The 14,253-nt window shown below is 50.8% G+C and overlaps 1 protein-coding gene across 3 annotated transcripts in view; it reads left to right on the forward strand.

Moving 5' to 3' along the window:
• Positions 1 to 14,253, forward strand: part of BANK1 (B cell scaffold protein with ankyrin repeats 1) — a 1,115,425-nt gene that overhangs the window by 88,582 nt on the left and 1,012,590 nt on the right. The gene's annotated exons all lie outside the window — the stretch shown is intronic.

Raw genomic sequence — 14,253 nt, forward strand, 5'->3', positions numbered from 1 at the left:
CACCAGCAAAGCACCCCCACACCATCACACCTCATTCTCCATGCTTCATGGTGGGAACCAGGCATGTAGAGTCCATCCGTTCAGCTTTTCTGCGTCGCACAAAGACCCAGTGGTTGGAACCAAAGATCTCAAATTTAGACTCATCAGACCAAAGCACAGGTTTCCACTGGTCTAATGTCCATTCCTTGTGTTCTTTAGCCCAAACAAGTCTCTTCTGCTTGCTGCCTGTCCTTAGCAGTGGTTTCCTAGCAGCTACTTTACCATGAAGGCCTGCTGCACAAAGTCTTCTCTTAACAGTTGTTGTAGAGATGTGCCTGCTGCTAGAACTCTGTGTGGTATTGACCTGGTCTCTAATCTGAGCTGCTATTAACCTGCGATTTCTGAGGCTGGTGACTCGGATAAACTTATTCTCAGAAGCAGAGGTGACTCTTGGTCTTCCTTTCCTGGGGTGGTCCTCATGTGAGCCAGTTTCTTTGTAGCGCTTGATGGTTTTTGCCACTGCACTTGGGGACACTTTCAAAGTTTTCCCAATTTTTGGACTGACTGACATTCATTTCTTAAAGTAATGATGCCCACTCATTTTTCTTTACTTGGCTGCTTTTTTCTTGACATAATACAAATTCTAACAGTTGATTCAGTAGGACTATCAGCTGTGTATCCACCAGACTTCTGCACAACACAACTGATTGTCCCAACCCCATTTATAAGGCAAGAAATCCCACTTATTAAACCTGACAGGGCACACCTGTGAATTGAAAACCATTCCCGGTGACTACCTCTTGAAGCTCATCAAGAGAATGCCAAGAGTGTGCAAAGCAGTCATCAAAGCAAAAGGTGGCTACTTTGAAGAACCTAGAATATAAGACATAATTTCAGTTGTTTCACACTTTTTTGTTAAGTATGTAATTCCATGTGTCAATTCATAGTTTTGATGCCTTCAGTGTGAATGTACAATTTTCATAGTCTTGAAAAAACAGAAAAATCTTTAAATGAGAAGGTGTGTCTAAACTTTTGGTCTGTACTATACAGTCATGGCCAAAATTGACACCCCTGGGGTTGCTTTGCTACCTCTGGCACTGGACTGCTTGATCGTGTGCATGGCATTATGAAGTCTGAAGACTACCAACAAATTTTGCAGCATAATGTAGTGTCCAGTGTGAGAAAGCTGGGTCTCCCCCAGAGACTAGGGGCTTCCAGCAGGACAATGACATAAAACACACTTCAAAAAGCACTAGAAAATGGTTTGCGAGAGAGCACTGGAGACTTCTAAGGTGGCCAGCAATGAGTCCAGATCTGAATCCCATAGAACACCTGTGGAGCGATCTAAAAATGGCAGTTTGGAGAAGGCACCCTTCAAATATCAGGAACCTGGAGCAGTTTGCCAAAGAAGAATGGTCTAAAATTCCAGCAGAGCATTGTAAGAAACTCATTGATGGTTACCGGAAGTGGTTGGTCGCAGTTATTTTGGCTAAAGGTTGTGCAACCAAGTATTAGGCTGAGGGTGCCAATACTTTTGTCTGGCCCATTTTTGGAGTTTTGTGTGAAATGATCAATGTTTTGCTTTTTGCTTCATTCTCTTTTGTGTTTTTTCATTTAAGACAAATTAAATGAAGATAATAATACCAAATAATTTGTGATTGCAATCATTTTCAGGAAGAAAATGAGTATTATCTGACAGAATTGCAGGGGTGTCAATACTTTTGACCATGACTGTATTTTTGTATGTGGAACGCCCCCAGACACAGGGCCACGCGTTTCGGTACCGGGCCTCTCTGGTTTGGTTCTGAGGCTGTCACGGTGGCTAGACCCGGTCCGCGACCCTGCTAAGGGGCGTCCAATGAAAGTAGTGGAACTGTCTGTCAGGGATTCGTGACGCCACCTGTGGTGTTCGGTCAGGGTGACCGACGCTGCTATGGGGTCCGCTGGGGTGATGGAATGGCAGCCGGATGGTATAACTTCCCACAGGTGAAGTATGTCCCCAGGGCTTCCCAGTGGTGTAGGTGGCGATGGTGTGAGGTGCAGTCAATAATGAGGACACAAGGTTGCAGTCTCTTTACCTCTTTACTGAAGGCTTCAGGATCCTCAATCCAGAGTACGTTTAACAGGGCTCTCAGAGACCGGCCGGTCCGATGGGCACATCCAGAGTTTCCTTCGCAGATGGAAATCGTTGCCTACCACTAGCGCCTGTGTGTTGTAGTCCTACCCTGCTGAGCATTCGGAAAAGTCCTCACAACTTCTGTTCTCGTTTGTTCGTTCTCTGCAGCTCTCTCTCTCGTTCTCTTTAGTTCCAGATGTTACTAGTTTCTCGTCCCCCAGGTATATTTTGGCTAGGACGCACCCGTATGACGGGAAGGCTTGGAGTTCTTCCGGGACCCTAGAGACGCCCCTCTCCCAATGTTGCCCCCTATGTCTTCTTAGGAAATTTAAGGTAGACAGCCAACCTATAATTAACTGTCCGGCGGAGTTTGAAGTAAGGCCTGAAGTCAGTTACTTCTACGGTGTTCCGGCCACCGACTACGCACCTCAGTAAGATGTTGCCTCTCTCTCTCGGCACGACTCTTACTGGCTCTCCTTTGTGCTTGATCTCGTTTACACTGTTCCACAATATCCTTCCCTTCGTGTCTCTCTCTTAGGATACCGCCGCAGGGTGTGCAGGCACGGTTCCGTTACATTCTCTTCTGTTCACTAGGCACCTGCCAGGTTCCCACGCCTGACAGGGACCCCCCTGTGCCTTCTCCCTGCAACACCCCCTGCCATGGGATGTTGCCTGAATCCAACCCAGTCAGCTTCTGACTAACTTCCTCCCCAGCCCCTAGTTTTACCAGTATGAGGAGTGGCCCAATAAATAAAGCCTTTTTCTCCCCCTAGTGGCCGGAGTGTGAAGTGTAATGTGTTCTGGTGATACCTGGTCAGGAGAACTCCTTAATGCCATCAGACGTACCGCCACTGCCCTTAGTGGCAGGGTACCATACTGCAACGACCAGGTCTCTGGGGCGCTGCATATGTACAGTTAAGTCCATATATATTTGGACAGAAACATCATTTTTCTAATTTTGGTTATAGTCCTTACCACAATAAATTTTAAGCAAAACAATTCAGATGCAGTTGAATTTCAAACTTTCAGCTTTCATTTGAGGGTATCCACATTAAAATTGGATAAAGGGTTTAGAAGTTTCAGCTCCTTAACATGTTTTTAAAAGGGCCAAAAGTAATCGGACAGATTCAATAATTTTAAATAAAATGTTCATTTTTAATACTTGGTTGAAAACCCTTTGTTGGCAATAACTGCCTGAAGTCTTGAACTCATGGACATCAAAATAACGCAGTGTTTCCCCCTTTTTGATGCTCTACCAGGCCTTCACTGCGGTGGTTTTCAGTTGCTATTTGTTTGTGGGCCTTTCTGTCTGAAGTTTAGTCTTTAACAAGTGAAATGCATGCTCAATTGGGTTGAGATCAGGTGACTGACTTGGCCATTCAAGAATATTCCACTTCTTTGCTTTAATAAACTCCGGGGTTGCTTTGGCTTTATGTTTTGGGTCATTGGTAGTGTTGAGCATTCCGATACCGCAAGTATCGGGTATCGGCCGATATTTGCGGTATCGGAATTCCGATACAGAATTCCGATACTTCCCGCGTATCGGATACCGGAATCGGAAGTTCCCAGAATTCAAACTGCACGCAGCAGCCAATGAGGAATGATTGGAAGTGTGGGCACATCCTGTTTAGCATGGTGGGCATGTAAGTACTGGCAAGGCTGTGATTGGCTGCTGAAATGATGTCACTCTGCACTATAAAAAACGCTGCCGCCATTTTGCGCTCACTCTGCTGTGATTTCAGTTAGGGACAGGACGCTGTGTTCTAACTGAGGGCCAGTTGAGCTAGCTAATTGCTTTATTTTCCTTTCCAAAGGCTAATTTAGCAAAACGCTGTGTGTTCTTCACTGTTCACCTTGCTCTTGCCTTGCAGCGCTGTTTTAACAGCGTTCTGCAAGGTCTCTGTGTGTGTGTGTGCAGCTCACTCTGTAGTCTGTGTGCAGCCATATACCCGGTTGTATTCAGCTCAGGGGGGGTTCACACTGCCTCACACAGTTGTCCTTTTTTGCTCATAGTGCAGCCTGCTGCACATTTTTTCTCAAATTTCCTATTAGTGTTTTTCCACCCGTCTCCAGCTAAATTGTGGAAAAACACTACATAGGATAACCTAGAGGGGGTTTTTTGGGCCTTGCAGCGCCGTTTACGGCTGTCTGCACGGTCTCCGTGTGAGCCCAGCTTGCCCTGTAGTCTGTGTGCAGCCATAGCCGGTTGGATTCAGCTCAGGGTTCGTTACTGGCTCATACCTTGAGAAAAATTTTCCTTTCTTTCAAATAGTGCAGCCTGTTTAAAAATTAAAAAAAAAATTCCCTATTAGTGTTTTTCCACCCGTCTCCAGCTAAATTGTGGAAAAACACTACATAGGATAACCTAGAGGGGTTTTTTTGGGCCTTGCAGCGCCGTTTACGGCTGTCTGCACGGTCTCCGTGTGAGCCCAGCTCGCCCTGTAGTCTGTGTGCAGCCATAGCCGGTTGGATTCAGCTCAGGGTTCGTTACTGGCTCATACCTTGAGAAAAATGTTCCTTTTTTTCAAATAGTGCAGCCTGTTTAAAAATTTAAAAAAAAATTTCCTATTAGTGTTTTTCCACCCGTCTCCAGCTAAATAGTGGAAAAACACTACATAGGATAACCTAGAGGGGGTTTATTGGGCCTTGCAGCGCCGTTTACGGCTGTCTGCACGGTCTCTGTGTGAGCGCAGCTCGCCCTGTAGTCTGTGTGCAGCTCTAGCCGGTTGGATTCAGCTCAGGGTGCGTTACTGCCTCATACCTTGAAAAACAATTTCCTTTTTTTTCAAATAGTGCAGCCTGTTTAAAATTTAAAAAAAAAAATCCTATTAGTGTCTTTCCACCCGTCTCCAGCTAAATAGTGGAAAAATACTACATAGGATAACCTAGAGGAGGGTTTTTTGGCCTTGCAGCGCCGTTTACGGCTGTCTGCACGGTCTCTGTGTGAGCGCAGCTCGCCCTGTAGTCTGTGTGCAGCTATAGCCGGTTGGATTCAGCTCAGGGTGCGTTACTGCCTCATACCTTGAAACACAATTTCCTTTTTTTCAAATAGTGCAGCCTGTTTAAAATTTAAAAAAAAAAATTCCTATTAGTGTCTTTCCACCCGTATCCAGCTAAATAGTGGAAAAACACTACATAGGATAACCTAGAGGAGGGTTTTTTGGCCTTGCAGCGCCGTTTACGGCTGTCTGCACGGTCTCCGTGTGATTTAAACTAGCTCTGTAGCCCGATCTGCACAAAAAAAAAGTAAAGTTCACCAAACACAACTTAACACTTGTGTAGGCCACATTTGAAAAATAATAAAGTTTAGTCCACACTTTACAACATTAGTGTTTCTTACACCTGTTAGGAGGAGCATTTCAGGAATAAGCACGCTAAGGCCTTAGTACTTTTCTGCTTATCTTTATCTGTCAACCAAGATGAAGAGGGCAGGGAGTAAGGCACGTGGGCGTGGGCGCGGAGCAGGGAGAGGAGCAGGGAGAGGACGTGGTGATTCTGTGCCTGCTGCGGGCGCCGGTGACTCGTCGTCACTCAGTTTCAGCAGGGAACAGTCCTTCATGCGCAGCTTTGTCGGAGAGCGCCGTGCACCGCTGCTGCGTGAAGACCAAATTGAAGCCGTTGTCGGGTGGATGGCAGCTAACGCCTCGGCATCGACTTCAGTTAGTGCCACATCCTCTCAGGCACAGAGCACTGGAGAGCAGCCATCTGTCTCTTCACCACCTGCCAAATTGGCCAGGCAGTCAGAGAGCCCAGGACAGGAGCCGTCTCTACTTCTGTTCTCTGAATCTCTTGGCTTGGAAACAGGGGGCCAGCCAAGCAGCATTGGAGAAATGGAAGAAAAGGCAGTGTGCAGTGATGCCCAACAGCTTTTTCTCTCTGACTCTGAAGAGGCAGGTGGGCCAGTGCCTCCGGTGACCACAGCGCAGTACGCATCTGATGATGAAACTCAGGTGCCGCTTTCTGATGCGTACTGTGCTGCCGAGACTACCCAGGAGGAGCAGTTGGTGGCAGAGGGTAGTGGAGATGATGAGGTCCTTGACCCATCGTGGCGTGAGGAACAGGAAGGTGGTGGGAGCAGCTCTGAGGAAGAGCTTCCCCTTACGGGCCAAAGAGGGAGAGGGAGGGGGAAGACTGCGGAGCCTGTAGCCTCCACTTTGGCACCCGTTAGGAGCCTGTCTCTTTCCAAAGCCAAAAAGGGCGCTCCCAAGACTTGCAGTGCCTGGTCCTTTTTTGACACAGTTGCAGATGACATTTGTTTTGTCAAATGCAAGCTGTGTCATCAGAAAGTAAAAAGAGGTAAAAGTGTCAGCAACCTCAATACCACAAATATGTGGAAACATGTGTGGACCAGGCACGCGGTGGAGTTACAGAAACACAGTGAAGACGTAGGCCAACCAACAGCGGCAGCTACCACCTCTTCATCTCGTGTTGCCTCTTCCTCCACTGTTGTCCAGAGACCTAGTGTAATTCCACCCACAGCACCACCTTCCCAGTCATCCTCACACTCCCAGTCTACTCTACAGCCATCGGTAGTACAGGCATGGGAGAAAAGGCGGGCATTCTCGGCCAACCACCCCCGAGCACAGGCTCTGAATGCAGGCATTGCCAAACTGTTGTCCCTGGAAATGCTCTCGTTCAGGCTGGTGGAGACTGACAGCTTCCGTGACTTGATGGCATTGGCAGTCCCACAGTACAAGGTGCCCAGCCGCTTTTACTTCAGCAGGCAGGCTGTCCCTGCCCTGCACAGGCATGTTGAGGCAAACATAAAACATGCGCTACTGAACGCCGTCAGTAGCAATGTCCACCTCACCACCGATGCGTGGACCAGTCAGCATGGACAGGGGCGATATGTTTCCCTCACTGCCCATTGGGGTAATGTTGTTGAGCCAGGTACAGATCGTGCGAGTGGCGCAGGACGTGTCCTGCCCACTCCAAGGATTGCAGGAATCCAGTCTGTACGCATCGACTCCTCCTCTTACACCAGTTCCTCAGATTCCTCTCTGCAGGATCCGTCACAGTCCACCTCCACATGGACCCGTGAACGTTTACCTATGACCGACATGAGCACAGCCGTGGCCAAACGTCAGCAGGCCGTCTTGAAACTAGTTTCATTGGGGCATCGAAGCCACACAGCGCAGGAGCTCTGGAATGCCATCAAGCAGGAGAGCGATGTGTGGTTACTGCCAGCGAATCTCCAGCCAGGCATGGTAGTGTGTGACAATGGCCGAAATCTGGTGGCAGCTTTGGCCCTTGGCAACCTCACTCACATCCCATGTCTGGCACATGTGCTCAATTTGGTTGTGCAGAGTTTTCTGAGGGACTATCCGGATCTTGATGCCCTGCTGCACAAGGTCCGCCTAGAGTGTGCTCACTTGCGGCGTTCCAGCTTGGCCAGATCCCGCATTGCTGCTCTGTAGCGCCGATTCCGCCTTCCGGAACACCGCATCATATGTGACCTACCTACCCTGTGGAATTCCACGTTACATATGTTGGAGCGGTTGTGTGAGCAGCAGCAAGCAGTTATGGAGTACCAGCTGCATCAGGCGCAAAGAAGTCGCAGTCAGCGCCGATCAGACTTCACAACCACAGAGTGGGCCACTATGAAGGACGTCTGCCAGGTTTTGCGTCCTTTTGATTATTCCACGCGGATGGCAAGTGCAGATGATGCACTAGTCAGCATGACTGTCCCCCTTATCTGCCTGCTTCAGCAAACTTTGCAAGGGTTAAGGGATGATGTTGTGGAAGAGGTGGAGGATGAGGAGTCACCTTTTCCATCAGCTTCTGGAGAGTCAGCGCCACGTGGTTCCTCACAAAGGGGTACGCAGGGGCCAATTTGTGAGGAGGATGAGGAGGAGTCAATGGAGGAGGAAGAGCTCCGTCCAGAGGAAGGAGCGACACAATTGTCCAGTGGTCAGTGTGTACAGCGAGGGTGGGGTGATGACGAGCGGGCAGAGATCATGTCTCAAGCAGGGGACAGCGTTTCTGGGCAAGTTGGCACTCTGCAGCACATGGTGGATTTCATGCTGCAGTGCCTGAGAAACGACCGCCGCATCGACCACATTCTCAACATGCCTGATTATTGGGTGTTCACCCTCCTCGATCCTCGCTACCGGGACAACGTCCAAAACCTCATCCCTGCGTTGACCCGGGAGCGTAAATTGCGGGAGTGCCACGACACACTGGTGAATTCCATCATCTTCTCCTGTCCAACTGAGAGGAGTGCTGCTAGTGCTTTACAAAGCAGCTCAGTGCGTCGAGGCAGTGGGGGAGGCTCTGCCCAAAGAGGGAGCAGAAGCAGTGCCTCTGCCCAAGGCAAGCCCAGTATGGCACAACTCTGGCACACTTTTGTGTGCCCGCCCCAAATGTCTACACCATCACCGGCGGCTCCAGTCAGCAGGAGGCAACGGTTCCGTCAGATGGTGACAGACTACATGGCTTGCCCTCTTACTGTACTCCCAGATGGCTCTTCCCCGTTCAAGTTTTGGGTCTCTAAGCTGGATACATGGCCAGAGCTAAGCCAGTATGCATTGGAGGTGCTGGCTTGCCCTGCGGCTAGTGTCTTATCGGAACGTGTCTTTAGTGCCGCAGGTGGTGTACTAACAGACCGTCGCATGCGACTATCCTCCGATAACGTTGACCGGCTTACTTTCCTGAAAATGAACCAGGCCTGGATCTCGCAGGAATTTGCCACTCCTCTGCCTGATTAAGTAATTGGGTGTCATCCAGGTCTCCTGCTGTGTTCATCTTTCTACCACCTGAACTGCTATTCCTGGGCTCCAACACCGCCAGTTGCGGCTCAGAAGTGCAGGCTGCACAGTAATAACATACGACCCAGTGTTATTGGGTTTCAGTAACGTTAGCTGATCCCCAGCTGTGTAGCCGGCAATGTGTCCTGCGACCGCCACGCTGGCACAACAACCTAAATGTAAGGGAACCTGTCCCCCCCCCCTCCCGTCGTTTGTTACTGAAAGAGCCATCTTGTGCAGCGGTAATGCTGCACAAGGAAAAGGTAGCTCTTTTTTTTTAGCTCCTTGCACACGCAGAACTTAACACTTATAAAATGTGTTCACTGATACCGTTATACTGTCCCGGAGCTGGGACTTTCCTTCGCAATGTGACGCAGCACAGCCGTCATTCCTACCCCCTTGGTGCCATGCGCTGCCTCCTCAGCGTTGTTTTAAGCTGTCACGGAGCCTGCGCTGTTCTGTTATCCCTTGGGCATGCCCTATTTGCGCTGCCTGTCTTCTGACATAATTTGGTGTCAGGCTGGCTACGCCTGTGCGGCCGCGCTGCCCGAGATCCCGCCTCGCTGTGTCTTCTGATTGAGTCACACTGCGGGCCTGGGATCCATGGCCATGCGCAGTGCATATCTTCCCCTTGGGCTCTCGCTCATTTCCCTCCGCCTTCTTTAGACTGTGCGCCGTCAGCTGATCCCTAATAGCATGCCACGGCCGTGACACCGCACAGTCTGAAGAAGAGGGAAGGAGGGGAGTGAGAGTCGAGGATATGCACTGTGCATGTCCATGGTTCCAAGGCCCGCAGTGGGATTACGTTGGACGAGACTGCGAGGTGGGATCTGGAGCAGCGTGGACGCACAGGCAGTAACAGCCTGACACCAAATTATGTCAGAAGACAGGCAGCGCTAATTGGGCATGGCCAAGGGCTAACAGAACAGCGCAGGCTCCGTGACAGCTTAAAACAATGCTGAGGAGGCAGCGCACGGCACCAAGGGGATAGGAATGTCAGCTGTGCTGTGTCCCATTACGAAGGAAATTCGCACCTCCGGGACGGTTTAACGGTATAAGGGGACACATTTTTAGTGTTTACTTCGGTGTTTGCAAGGAGCATAATTAAAAGAACCACCTTTTCCTTTTGCATCGTTAGTGATGCACAAGATGGCTCTTTCAGCTACAAACGTCTTGGGGGGGGTTAAAGGTTCCCTTTCAACTTGCTACAATCAGGCTTCGGCCTACACTCTGTTCCTCTGCTCCTCCTGCTGTCCCTGGGCTCTAACACCACCAGTTGGTGCCTGGAAGTGCTGTGTGCACAGTCAACAGTCGCTCCTCTGTTATTGGGGTTCAGTAACGTCAGCTGATCCCCAGCTGTGTGTGCGGCAATACCTCCAATCTGCTCCTCCTGCTGTCCCTGAGCTCTAACACCGCCAGTTGGTGCCTGGAAGTGCTGTGTGCACAGTCAACAGTCGCTCCTCTGTTATTGGGGTTCAGTAACGTCAGCTGATCCCCAGCTGTGTGTGCGGCAATACCTCCAATCTGCTCCTCCTGCTGTCCCTGGGCTCTAACACCGCCAGTTGGTGCCTGGAAGTGCTGTGTGCACAGTCAACAGTCGCTCCACTGTTATCGGGGTTCAGTAACGTCAGCTGATCCCCAGCTGTGTATCCGGCAACGTGTCATGCGACCGCCACGCTGGCACAACTAAAATGTAAGGGGACCTGTCCCCCCCCCCCTAGGCGTTTGTTACTGAAAGAGCCACCATGTGCAGCACTAATACTGCACAAGGGAAAGGTCGCTCTTGAAATTATGCTCCTTGCAAACGCTGAACTACACACTCATGTAATGTGTCCCCTCACACCGTCCAACCGTCCCGGAGGTGGGACTTTCCTTTGTAATGTGACGCAGTACAGCCGTCATTGCTACCCCCTTGGCACCGTGCGCTGCCTCCTTAGCGTTGTTTGATTCCGTCATGGACCCTGCGCTGTTATGTTATCCCTTGGCCATGCACAGTTTGCGCTGCCCGTCCTCTGACATCATTTGTTGTCGTCCTGGCTGCGCCTGTGCGTCCACGCTGCCCGAAATCACACCTCGCAGTGTCGTCTAATGTGATCCCACAGTGGGCCTGGTATCCATGGCCATGCGCAGTGCATCTACTAGCCTCTCACTCCCCTTCTTCACGCTTCTTCAGACTAGGCGGCGACAGCTGATCCCTAATAGCATGCCACGGCCGTGACGCCGCACAGTCTGAAGAAGCAGGAAGGAGGTGAGTGAGAGGCGATGATATGCACTGCGCATGCCCATGGATCCCTGGCCCGCAGTGGGACTACATTAGATGACACTGCAAGGTTTGATCTCGGGCAGCTTGGACGCACAGGCACTGCCAGCCTGACACCTACATGATGTCAGAAGACGGCCACCGCTAACTGTGCATGGCCAAGGGATAACATTACAGCGCGGGCTCCGTGACAGAACCAAACAACGTTGAGGAGGTGGCGCCCGGCACCAAGGGGGTTGGAATGACGGCTGTGCTGTGTCACATTACAAAGGAAAGTCCCACTTCCGGGATGGTTTGACGGTGTGAGGGGACACATTATATGAGTGTGTACTTCAGCGTTTGCAAGGAGCATAATTTTCGGAGCCACCATTTTCCATGTGCAGTATTACTGCTGTACAAGATGGCTCTTTCAGCAACAAATGCCTGGGGGGGGGGGGTTAAAGGTTCCCTTTCAACTTGCTCCACTGCAGGCTTCGGCCTACACTCTGCTCCTCTTTGATTCCCTGGGTTTCAACACTGTCAGTTGCCACGTGGAAGTGTTGTCTACACAGAAAAAACACTAGGTGATGTGTCAGTGGGGTTCAGCACCGCCAGCTGTTCCCCTGCTGTGTAGTCGGCAACGTGTCCAGCACAAGCCACGCTGGCACAACAGAACAAAAGCTGCCACCAGTGCAGGCTTCGGCCTACACTCTGCTCCTCTCCTCCTCCTGCTGACCCTGGGCTCAAACACCGCTAGTTTTTGCCCGGAAGTGCTAGCTGCACAGAGAAAAACACCAGCCAATGTGTTAGTGGGGTTCAGCAACGCCAGCTGTTCCCCTGCTGTGTAGCCGGCAACGTGACCTGCAAACGCCACGCAGGCACATGAACTGAAATTAAAGGGAACCTGGCCCCACCCCCCCAGGTGTTTCTATGTATAACAGCCACCTAGTACAGCAGTACTGCTGCATTTGTACAAGGTGGCTGACTTTTTCTCCTTGCCCACGTTGAACTCAACACGTACAAAATGAGTCTCATTGAGACCATTCCACTGTCCCTGAGGTGTGACTTTCCTTTCTAATGATACGCAGCACCCCCCTTGGTAGCGTTTCCCGTCTTTTGTCATCATGGTTAGCTGGCTGCGCCTGTGCATCCGCCCTGCTATAAACAACGCCCCTCGTTGTCATATTTATTTTGTCAGCGAGGGTATGGTTTATGGGCACGAGCAGTACATATGTTCGCCTGTCTTAACTCATCTCCTTTCGCCTTCTTCAGACTGTGCGGCCTCCTGGCCGTGGTAGGCGATAAGGGATCAGCTGAGGCCGCCCAGTCTGAAGCAGGTGTAAGGACATGTGTGAGCGGCAAACCTATTTACTGCACAAGGCCACGAATCCCAGCCACGCAGTGTGATTTTTTGAAAACACACTGTGGGTCTGGGATTCATGTCCATCGCTAACCACAACGGCCGACATGAAATGAGGTCAGAAGACAGGAAGCGCTCACAGCGCATGGCCAAGGGATCACAATAGCGCAGACTCCTGTACAGCAAATAACAACGCTCAGGAATCTGCGCCCAGCAGCTAGGTGTAAATTTTGACACCTGTGCTGCATCTCCTTAAAAAGACAAGTCACGCCTCCACTACTGTTTGACAGTATAGTGGGCTAAATAGTGTACGTGTTTTATTCAGCGTGTGCAAGGAGCAAATTAAATAGAGCAACCTTTTACTTGTGCAGCATTAATGCTGCACAAGGTGTGGCTCTTGTACCTTGCAACACCTGAGGGGGGGTTAAAGTTAACCTTTGAAATTGGTTCAACTAGGCTTCGGCCTACACTCTGCTCCTCTCCTGCTGACCCTGGGCTCAAACACCGCTAGTTTTTGCCCGGAACTGCTAGCTGCACAGAGAAAAACACCAGCCAATGTGTTAGTGGGGTTCAGCACCGCCAGCTGTTCCCCTGCTGTGTAGCCGGCATCGTGTCCAGCACAAGCCATGCTGGCACAACCGACCAAAAGCTGCCACCAGTGCAGGCTTCGGCCTACACTCTGCTCCTCTCCTCCTCCTGCTGACCCTGGGCTCAAACACCACTAGTTTTTGCCCGGAACTGCTAGCTGCACAGAGAAAAACACCAGTCAATGTGTTAGTGGGGTTCAGCACCGCCAGCTGTTCCCCTGCTGTGTAGTCGGCATCGTGTCCAGCACAAGCCACGCTGGCACAACTGACCAAAAGCTGCCACCAGTGCAGGCTTCGGCCTACACTCTGCTCCTCTCCTCCTCCTGCTGACCCTGGGCTCAAACACCTCCAGTTTCTGCCCGGAAGTGCTAGCTGCACAGAGAAAAACACCAGCCAATGTGTTAGTGGGGTTCAGCACCGCCAGCTGTTCCCCTGCTGTGTAGCCGGCAACGTGTCCTGCAAACGCCACGCAGGCACATGAACTGAAATTGAAGGGAGCCTGCCCCCCACCCCCAGGTGTTTCTATGTATAACAGCCACCTTGTACAGCAGTACTGCTGCATTTGTACAAGGTGGCTGACTTTTTTCTCCTTGCCCACGTGGAACTCAACACGTACAAAATGTGTCTCATTAGAGACCATTCCACTGTCCCTGAGGTGTGACTTTCCTTTCTAATGACACGCAGCACCCCCATTGTTAGCGCTGCCCGTCTTCTGACATCATTGGTTGGCTGGCTGTGCCTGTGCGTCCGCCCTGCCCGACACAACGCCCCTCGTTGTCTCATATGTTTTGACTGCGAGGGTGTGATTGATGGGCACAAGCAGTGCATATGTTCCCCTGTCTTCACTCCCCTCCTTCCACCTTCTTCTGACTGTGCGGCCTCATGGCCGCGGCATGCGATAAGGGATCAGCTGAGGCCGCCCAGTCTGAAGCAGGTGTAAGGACATATTTACTGCACAAGGCCACGAATCCCAGCACCGCAGTGTGACTTTAGGAAAAGGCACTGTGGGTCTGGGATTTATGGCCATCGTTAACCGCACCGGCCAACATGAAATGAGGTCATAAGACGGGCAGCTCTAACAAGGCATTGCCAAGGGATAACACAAGAGTGCTGACTCCTGTACAGCAAATAACAACGCTCAGGAAGCTGCGCCAAGCACCAAGGCGTTATTTGGGACACCTGTGCTGCGTCTCCTTAAAAAGCCAAGTCACGCATCCACTACAGTT

Source organism: Ranitomeya imitator, chromosome 1 (genome assembly GCF_032444005.1).
Source record: "Ranitomeya imitator isolate aRanImi1 chromosome 1, aRanImi1.pri, whole genome shotgun sequence".
NCBI lineage: Eukaryota > Metazoa > Chordata > Amphibia > Anura > Dendrobatidae > Ranitomeya > Ranitomeya imitator.